Consider the following 10,300-nt stretch of genomic DNA (forward strand, 5'->3'; position numbering starts at 1 on the left):
ATTTGCTCACTGATGTTCAAATTTAAATGAGGTTTTTCTTTTTTTCGATTGTTGTTTTTTGTTTCCTTAAGAATTAAAGATTGCTAAAACACAGTAGTAGAAGCCAAGGAGACTGATTACTCTTCTTCATAGTAACAAACGTGGTTATGAGTAAAAGAAACACTACAGCAGGATTCTACTCTCCATCCATGAGCACAATCTTCAGGTGGTCAGAAATTTCAGGGATCAAATCCAGTGGATTGGCAAGTTTAACTAAAACTCCTGTAACTAAAAGTTATACCTCAAGCTGGGAGATGTGTAGGAAAAAAGTAGGGAAGTGTCTGGGGTATTGGCAAGTAACCAGCCTGCTGTATATGCAATAGCACTAGATGACTGCACAGTCTCCAGGAAACTGCTGCTGTCTGCAAGTTTGATTTTGCAGTTTGTGCCCCTGAAATACTCATGGTGGGATGTGTTGATCAATGGAGTGTGTTCGTGTGCCAGCCCCTCTGTGTTAGTAGGCAATCCAGTTCTCTGAGTTGGCAGGCAGAGCTGCAGGATGGGCATTTGCTGACAGCTGGACTTAAGCATCCCACCGAATGACAGGAATATCACACCATGGTGGGGCAGCCTTCCTCCAGATTTGCTATGTCCCTGTCACCAGGAGCTGAATCACATGTGAAGCAACTCCTGAGACACTCATTTCCAACCTGGACTTTTGAGAAACCTGATATCCCCATAACTGCCAGGCAAAGGGTGGAGTCTGCAGGGAGGCAGAAACCTCTGTGGCCGTCCAGCTTTGATCAGCCATATTTGTTTGTTTACAAGGACATCTAAATAATACCACCCACTGTTCTGTTCATCAACATCCCAAAGATTTCCAGCATACAGCTCTCAGGTTTCTAGCTCCTGCTGCAGCATGCAGCCCAGACCAGACAGAGCAGGATTAGGGTTGTCAGGGAAAAGAATTGATAGCGGGATGTTGCGCTTCAGCAGGTGATCAGTTCTCTTTAGGAGCAGGATCCTTCCTTAAAAGATCCTCCAAAAGTGACAAAATAATTACCATATAAGTCTAACAGTTTCAGCAAGCTCTTAAACTGGTGTTTGAATTCACAACTTCTATTCATGTATTATGTGAAAGATTTCTTGTGTTTTCTCACCATGACCTCTGCAGGTCTGCATGTTTCAGCATTTCTGCTTGTAACTGACAATACAACATTGCTGAGAAATGACAGTTTTATCCAGCTCATCACCTCATCCAAATCTTTCAAGCATAATTTCTGTCAGCAATGTGTTCCCAGGCTTACATTTGGGTAACTGTCACAAAATCCCCTTCTAGCTTCTCTGCCCATAATTGTTTGACTCTTTGCAATGGTTTGTGGCTGTGCATCCACGCAGGCACCAAATTCATGCACAATGAGCCCTAATACCTTCTGCTTCAAAATTACATTCTACTCTCCCTTGACTTGTATGCATACTAGAATCAGAGCTTACAACTTCATTTCAAGACATCCCAGGAAGGTAAGGCGGAACCAAGTCCTAACTATGTTGCACAAAGCTCCTGCCTGGTGTGTAAACCACCTCTTTGCTTTTGGCTACAGGAAATTAAAATGTTACAGCTCAGGTGGAGAGGAAGAGGCCAGAAATTCTTCTGTGCTTTAGTTTGCTACTTGCCCATCACTTATGCCAATTTCCCAGGGAAGCCACCAACTGCAGCCTGTGACCCACTGGATGTTGGGAATTCACAAACTAAGGGATCTGGAAAAGCTGATCACAGGATGCAGCCTTGCATGTGCTGCACAGCAACCCACCTAGGTGTGAGCTCAGGGAGTCCTCACCTCGATTTGAACAGGACAACTCCCTGCTTCTCCCCATAGAGTCAGCTCTAACCAGGAATGATTACATTTTTGAGTGTCACATGAGACAAGGACCTCTAAGTCACGCTTGGAAAAAAAACATCTCTTGCGAAATTTTTGCTGGCAGGCAAAGGAAGAGCATAAACATCTGTGAGCTCAATGTATACCAAACATACATGTTGAAATCTTACTACAGGTTGAGAACACAGAGTGGGGAGATAGAATATATGCACAGGCAAACACAGTGCTGATGACATGAGAGCGATCAGAGCACCACAATGTTCACAAAACTGTCAGTGGGTAATAAATCAGCTCCTTTTGTGGGTTTTGATTGCAGGGATCCAGCTGGATCCGATGACAGCTGGTTTGCATGAGACAATCAGTCTTGCTTTTGGTAACTCCTTCAGAACTGGGCTAGCTAGTATTTATCACCAGCTAATGTTTTTTACTTATTTCGTAGTTACAAATACCAGCAAATGCTACACAATTAGCAAACCCACGGTTTAACCCTAGCAAATGGGAGGGCCAGATTCACATTCATATTACCTTCTCAAAGGTTTCTAGAACCACAGCCATGGTGGTGAGGGGTCTGTCAGTGTCATTAAGAATTTTTCTTTCCCAAGGATTGTCTCCAGGGCAGTCTACTTGGTACAGGGTTGGCTGCAATTGTACTAACAAATGTGATTTAGTTAGTACAACTAGGCTGAGTTAGATTTAGCCTGCAATTGTACTAACTAATGTGATTTATTTGTGTTTTGAAATATAGGACCTAAAATTCATTTAGTTCACAGCACACAGACAGTACAGTTAACTATCTCACTTAAAATACAATTCTTTCTGATTCCTCCATGCTTAGTTTTTGCTGACTCATAAGCAGCTTCCACTATGCAAGAGTATGTTGATCTTCAGCAATGGGCAACAGCATACACAGACACAGAGTCTCCAGCCTGGTAAGTCTAGCATGTGTCAGAGATGTGGGATCAGGCAGCCACAAATGGCTCCCTGCAACCTTGGTGGGGTGGAGAGCCCAGCCCTTAATACATGCTTTTAGCATATCTGCTGAGAAGTGAAACTCCCTTCCCTCACACTCACCACAGCACAAAGGTATTTTGGATCCTACAAAAGGCATGCCAGAAATCAAATTTTTCCATCAACAGAGCAAATGAGGAATGTGTGTATCTGGTCCATTGGGCTCAAAGGGGGAGATGATTAATGACCAGCAAGGGAGGATGACTGTAGATAGCAAGTCAGCATCTTTAAGTATTTTGTTTTTCCTCCCCATATCCCTTTTTCCTTTTAAAATGAATTCTAAGAGATTGCTTACAGTAGAGTCTCCTCTGCATGCTTTGGCACCTTATCTGAAGTCAGCAAGTCACATCCTTTCTGCCAGCATTCAGAAAACACTGGTCTAGAAAACAGAAGGTAGGACCTTAAAGGCAAACCAAGAAGTGCAGTGCTTCAGGAGCAGCTGCAGGTGAAGCCTTGGAGAGGGACTGAGATGGCCTGTTAAGGGTAAGTGAATGGAATCCCAGCCTCAGTGAACCCACTGAGGATTTTACCCCATCAGAGTATATTCTTTCCTCACCAAATTTCTGTCAAAATTCTCAGGATTTCACCAGAAATTTTTTGCACCTCTAGAGTCTGCTGTTGATGAGAACTTCTGCTGTGATCCACTCAGGATGTACAGTCCAAGAATGAATGACTCAACATAAGGGCTGAGCAGGAGACAAGCCATTGAAAGTGGTGGCCTAGTGATGCTGTGCTTTTTTTAACCCCCAAGTCACAGAAATTATTACAGTACAAACCAGATATGGAAACAACACAGGATAAACTACAAGACCTATGCTGCACTTGGATTTAAATGTAAAACTGAAGTTTTTATACAACTACAGTCATTAAGAGTCACGTAGTATTCACTGAATAATAGAGTCGTTAATGTTTGTACCCAGACAAAATTCTTGCTCAGATCAGTTCCTGCCCTATGGTTTCAGTTGAACACACTGTTTTCCATTTCAAACTTAAACTCTTGACTGGAAGTGAGGTATTTCCTTTAATACTGTTATATTGAGACCAAGATCTACGTCATTTATAAAGAATTCCAGATTCACAGGGAATGGGAAATGCTATTAAAGTGTGAAAGAGCAGCCTTTTCCTCTTTCTTTTAGGTAAGAGAAGAGACAAAACCCACTAAGCTTCTTTCAGAAGATTTTATGCTGTAGTTTTGATCCTAATGGGAAGAAATACTAACAAAGCCAGTGATTTTCCTCCAAAGGAGAGGTTTTAAGTGGTTTTGATGAAAAGTGTACATACAGCTGGTTCTCTGGTACAAACCTGTTCTTTAACCTTAGTGCTGAGTACATGGGGAGAACACCCACCTACATCTAAATAATACAGACATCGCTGGTGCTGGGTAAGAGGTGTGCACTGTAGATCAAGGGAGCTCACCCTCTGTGGTGCATCCTAGGGTGCTGTGCAATGTAACACAGGCCCTGCAGGGCTAGCACCTGACCCCCATTTCTTCCAGAAACACTAAACATTGGCCCTAGGATCTAAGCAGGAATAACCATGAACAACTGGGACACTGCTGGGCAAGTCATATGAGTGCAGCTTATCAGTCACTATAGTAGTGCTCATGTGGAAACAACCCCACATTGGTAAATCTGGCTTACAGCAAAAAGACAAAGAAATATCAGCACTGGGGACTGACATAAATAGGTGTCAGTAGGAGGGTTCAGGACATGTTGTGCAGACTATTTGTAGAGACACGTTTCTGGCGTTCTGAGTCCATAAATAATGTTTACAAAAAGGTATTAGGTACCTTCCCCAAGGGCTGCTAGAAAAAAGGAATAAAAAGACCAGAAGGAGCTTAGGCACATTCCAGTATGGGGAGGAGAAAGAGGCTGTGAAGACAACTCTAGCAGACTTATTATGGTACCTTCATGAAACATTTGCCTTTTTTACCCGGAGGGCAGGGGTGAGGGAAATATGATTCCTTGCTCTGACAATAGTAGAAATCGAATGCTGTATCTAGATGGACTGCACTTTCTTGTCTTGGAGCCACTCCTGCAAAGATGTCCTAAGCCAGACTGGCAGCAGCCAGAGGGGTTTCTGGCAGCTGCTCATATCCCAGGGAAATGGCAGGTATATGAACCGATCTCATCAAACTTCGGAAAAAGCAATGAATGAGGAAAATACTTGGATTTGCACTAACAAATCTTGCCTTGCTCCACTCTTATTTACAAGGTTGATCCAGAACAAAACATCACCTCTTCAACCCAAACAACACAGCACCATGCAGAGAGCACTGCAACTCTGCTGATGTCCTTGCTGTGACCTCACTGGGGCTTCGAAGCGCACTCACACTTTAAAGAAATGGATCGTGATGATAAAAGAGAATTATCTTTGCTTTACCCTCATATTCTTAGTAATCTCCCATGAAAACTTAGCAAATTCCCCCTGCTGCTTCCCCAAATGTCTGTGCCTCAGGCCCAAACTCGGTTATTCCTTTAATCCTGTGCAGGAGATCCAAGATCAAAGTTGGTGGGACTTTGTTTCATCGCAGCTATTCCCAGCACCATCCCTGGAATTCAGACAGCTGCTGGTTTTCATTCCTCTGCCATGGGCTAGCCAGATCTGACATTTCAGTGTTAACCCTTGGTTTTGGCACAAATGATGAACTGGAGTCTTGTTTCCTGAAAACTCCTCTGCTCTGCAGCAGATGATTCACCTTCACTGTGGTACCCTATGGGAAAAAAATACTTACTGGTGTTTTCTTCATGGGTACCAACATGCCAGTGGCAAAGGAAGGGATCCCTGTGGAATCTAGGATCTTCTGAGATGGAAGGTGATCTCTAACTGTCCATTACATTATCCCTGGGAGAGGGGGAAAAGAACTGAAAACATGAAACATTTACTGGAAAAAACAAGACCAGCCCTGTATTTAATCAAAACATTTTGTTTTGTTCCACTTGTAATTATTTCCATCCAATGAAAAAATACTTTAACAAAGAAAAGGACAGTTCCCTTCCATGGGCAAACAAAATAAGAAGTCATGTCAGTTCCTGTACAATGCTACAGTGAAGGTGACATTTTTAATGCTGTGTTGAAATTGTCTTTACTTGTATTGCAGTAACATTGAACACATCAATTTAGGTTTAATGATCTAATTTCAGTGTTTGTTAGGGTAGTGGTGAGAAAACCAGAGATTTGTGGGGAAAAAAGCTGAAGTGACACTCATTTCTCCTGAAACTTATGGGAATGTGAATATGAACACTGATTACACACATAGGATTGACTGGGGTAGAGGTTCAAAAAGATGAAGACTTACCTGAGAGCCCAGGGAATTATTGCCATTGCCAGCTATACTGATACCTTGGGGTTTTTTGGTTTTTGGGGTTTTTTGTTTGTTTGTTTTTGTTTCGTTGTTTGTTTGTTTGTTTGTTTTAAATTGGAAACCCTAGTTTTCACATGGTAGAAAGAGGTAAACAGGAAAAAAAATACCCATTCTTGTACAAGACTCACTCTTACACTCAAATGACTGTCTCATAATCAAGGCAATAAATTGCAGGTACTTTGGTTGTAGTTTATTGAGATCCCATGCCAGGCATAGGCTCTCTCTATGTTTGCTTTAATTATCATGTTCCTAAAGAAGGCAACAGTTTATGCAGGTTTACTACAATGCCTGACTACCCTCCCTTCCCTTTGCCTCAGGTACCTGAACTTTGTACTCCCCACAAAAAAAGTGGAAATAACCTTGGAGACGTCTTCAAAACTGCTTCAAAACACATTGAGTGAACCACTCTACTACTGGTGAAACAGCAGTAGGAAAATATTGTTGCTTCCATATGCTGGGATATTTTTTTTCCCAGAGCTCTCAGACACTGAGCATCACAGTTGCATTTTCCTGCCTAGAACAGGCCAACCATTTTCTCTTCAATACCAGCTGACTTCAGTGCCCAGGTGAAAAGAGGCCTGTAAGTCATGGACATTACTACTTGCTTTTAAATGATTTTTCACCCAAGAACATGATGCTGGTTTCTGCACTGTCTTGGGGTAACTCCTGCTTCTTGGCACTATCTCTGCACCTCACCCATCCAAATCAACAGGTATATTTTCATATCCTCTAGCAACAGATACTTTGTGGAGGAGTTAGTGTCTGCCAAGTGTGGTATAATAATAATTTATTCAGGCTCCTTGCCATTTTCTCCTCCAACTCAAAACTGACAGCACACCAATCACATATATTTTTCAGCAGCACATTGTCTGACTGAATCAAAATGTGTCACTGAGATCCATCTCTATGGCCCTTTGCTGCAGCACAAACAGAATTCAGCTGCCTGCTTCTCAGACAGGTGTGACATTTCAGGACCCACCTGACATTGACTTAAACCCCTGTTAGTGTGGTTTTGTGGCAGAGAACATGGCTAGTTTGTAAGTGGTGGGAATCAGCATCTGTTCTGAGGAAAAGGGTAGTTTTGAAAACGTAGAGGTTGCCCAAGATGTGCCTATTCGACACAGGAAGAGATGTCTGGGAAGTACCACTGTAAGCATCAGGAGGCTGGTCTGCTGGCTGGCTTGTGGGATGCACAGAGAACAGGGAGGTAAAGCTCTCCCTTGCAGAAGCCAGCATCTTGGTACAGAGGAAGGAAGAGTATTCTTTTCTTTTTGTGAGAAAAAAGCAGAGTGCCCAGGTCTTCCCCAAAATACCAGGATGAAATCGCAAATTTTATCAGAGATACTTAAACCTGCTGGTACCAAACCTCATATTACTCATGGAGAGCTCCACCTCCTCCTCCCTCTGGGTACTACTGACATTGCCAAATCTTTTGCTAACCACAATTCTTTCCATATAATATTTTCTGTGCCAGCACAGAAGTCTGATCTATTCTAGGGAGGTAAGCACCATCCTTCTAGAGTTTTCAGCTACAAGTATAATGGCTTGCAACAAATCAGCAGTTAACACTGATCAATTAACCATAAAAGTTTATATCTCTGAGAAAGAATATCCTAAAAAAACCACAGTCAGCTACTAACTAGAACTGTCTACCTTGTCTGATTTTGTCTGTCTCTTTCTCCACCCATGGCTTTAAAGATTACCTCTCTTTCTCCTAGAGCTTTCTCAAAGTATTAATGAGCTACACAATCCAAATAGGTATTAAATCTCTGAAAATGTTCAGTTGTTCAGGTATAGGGCTTGGGTTAAGTTCATATATCAAATTTCCAGGTCATTAGGTCTCATGTGTTAGGATAGCAAGTGAGTTACAAACTCATGTGCATATGTGCCATGATGGATTTTCTCTAATTGCTTTTTTCTGAATTCTGATGGTTGCGAGTCATTGCAGGCAGGAATTTATATAGCCAGAAAAGTAAAATATAAATATATCAATCTATTGTCCACTCACAGAGACTAGTATATGAAGAGAAAGGGCAGGGATATTCAGAGTTAAGGAATATTTCTATTCCAAGTGGAAAAACATGTAATGCTACCTGCAAGTCTTGCTGATAAGAATGTGCAGACACTTGGGTTAGTGCTGGAGCCAGGAACGTTACACCAAATCTGATGTGGAGTGAGGGTGCACTGCTGTGGCTGCTCTGCCCTCAGCACTCAGGAACACCCTGGCCACCCAGCACAGCTCAGCAGCTTCCCAGCAGAACCACTTGTGATCCTCTGAGCTTCTTTCTGTGCTGTGGAATTACACTGTTCCATCTTTTCAAAAAGCAAGAGGTCTCCATTAAAAAAACCCTCTGCAGTATGATCCTGCAGATCTGTTCTGTCTTCACAGGAATATCCACAGCAGCTTAGGGATTTCCACTGTCTTTTGTCTTTGCTTGGGACAAGTCACCTACAATTTCAAGGATAATGACAACAAAGCCTTGCTATTTCTGAGGTTCCTGGTGGTCAGGATGAGTGACTGCTGACAGCACACTGTCCCCCAGTCCTGCCATCTGGGATGGGTGAAAGGACACTAGTCAGGGTATCTGCTTCATCCATAAGAGTAACAGGGACATCCCTCAGTACAGCAGTTCCCTGTTGTTTCAGCTGAAGGTCCCAAACCTGCCTTCAGCATGGGGAAACAGCGAGACAGTGGAAAGGGGCACTCCTGGCTTCCCACACCTCTTCCTTTTCCCTGCTCATTCCCTTACTGAATCCTCCCCCAGCCTTATCACATTCCCTCCATTCCTCTCACCGCCCTCTGAGCTTGCCTGTGAAACGCTGAGCCTGTGCTGCTGCTGTCCACCGGCTTCCAGATCCCCTCACTCAGACCTGTGCCATGGGGTTCCTGGCCACTGCAGTGAGAGGGGTGGGGGAACCCTCACCTCCCACTCATTGTCTTCTGCCACAGCCCTAAAAAATATGTATTCACTCCCTATCCACCTCTGCTCTTGACAGCACCACACATACCCCCTTTCTTCTTGATGCTATCTATTTACAATAACTCAGTTTCCATAAAATCTCCTCCATTTTTGCCTCACTGAAGCACTCTTATCTTATCTTGCAAACCTGACTGGACATCAGGCAGTTTGGTGTTTATATGAAAAAAGGGTTTGGCTTTTAAAACAGTTCAGCAGCAGCAAACAGAACTACGTCTTCAGAATAGCTTAGGCTGCATTTTTGGGCAGTAAAATGAGAAGCCAGCTCTTCCAAGAGGGCTCTTTGTCATGGTGTGCTTTCATGGTACCCAGAAAATATTACTTTAAATATCCCTGAAACAGTTAGATGTGGAGCCTTTGCTGAAAAGTCAGACTCTAGCTTGGTGTCTCCCTGGCAGCCAAGCTCACCTGAAATCTGCTCTGCAGCCTTTTGCAGCTCTTAGGAGACCTTCCCTGGTTTCCTGATGCCCCCTCAGCCTGCACAATGCAGGTTATCAGGGCAAGGGTAAAGCTGGTCCCTGCTGGTTTTGATGGACTGTAACTTGTCTGATTCAGTTTGCAAACTTCGGACAATACTTTGTTGTGTCTTTGCCTGTTGCTTTACATTGAAATTATCTTGGGAGCAAGCAAATTGTGCTACCAGACTTTAATTCACCAAGTTTCAAACTTGGGTCATCTGGAGGTCAGGGGTTTTTGGTGGGGTTTTGTTTTGTTTGGCTTTGTTTATTTTTGGTTTTTTTAAGAGCACTAACAAGAACTCTGGGGAAGGTACCAGCAAAAGCTCTCTTTATACAAAACCACAAAAAATACATATGTCCATTACTTTTACTTGGCATGGAAACTTGCGTGTCAGTTCAATTGTATTGACTTTCAAAAAGGAGTTGTGCCGTGGCTGTTTTGCTGTACAACAGTTTGGTGACATCTGTCCTCCATCCCCTGAGTTGCGGAACACCGCAAAGTCATGAAATGATCTGTCCCAAACCTCCTGTTATTTCAGGATACGGAAATATCTCCCAAGTGCTGTATACAGACTGTGGATTCATCATGAGCCAACCTGGAAATTTAAGTCTGAGCAGCAGTCCTAAATTAGTAAG

The sequence above is a fragment of the Camarhynchus parvulus genome, chromosome 6 (genome assembly GCF_901933205.1).
Source record: "Camarhynchus parvulus chromosome 6, STF_HiC, whole genome shotgun sequence".
Taxonomy (NCBI): domain Eukaryota; kingdom Metazoa; phylum Chordata; class Aves; order Passeriformes; family Thraupidae; genus Camarhynchus; species Camarhynchus parvulus.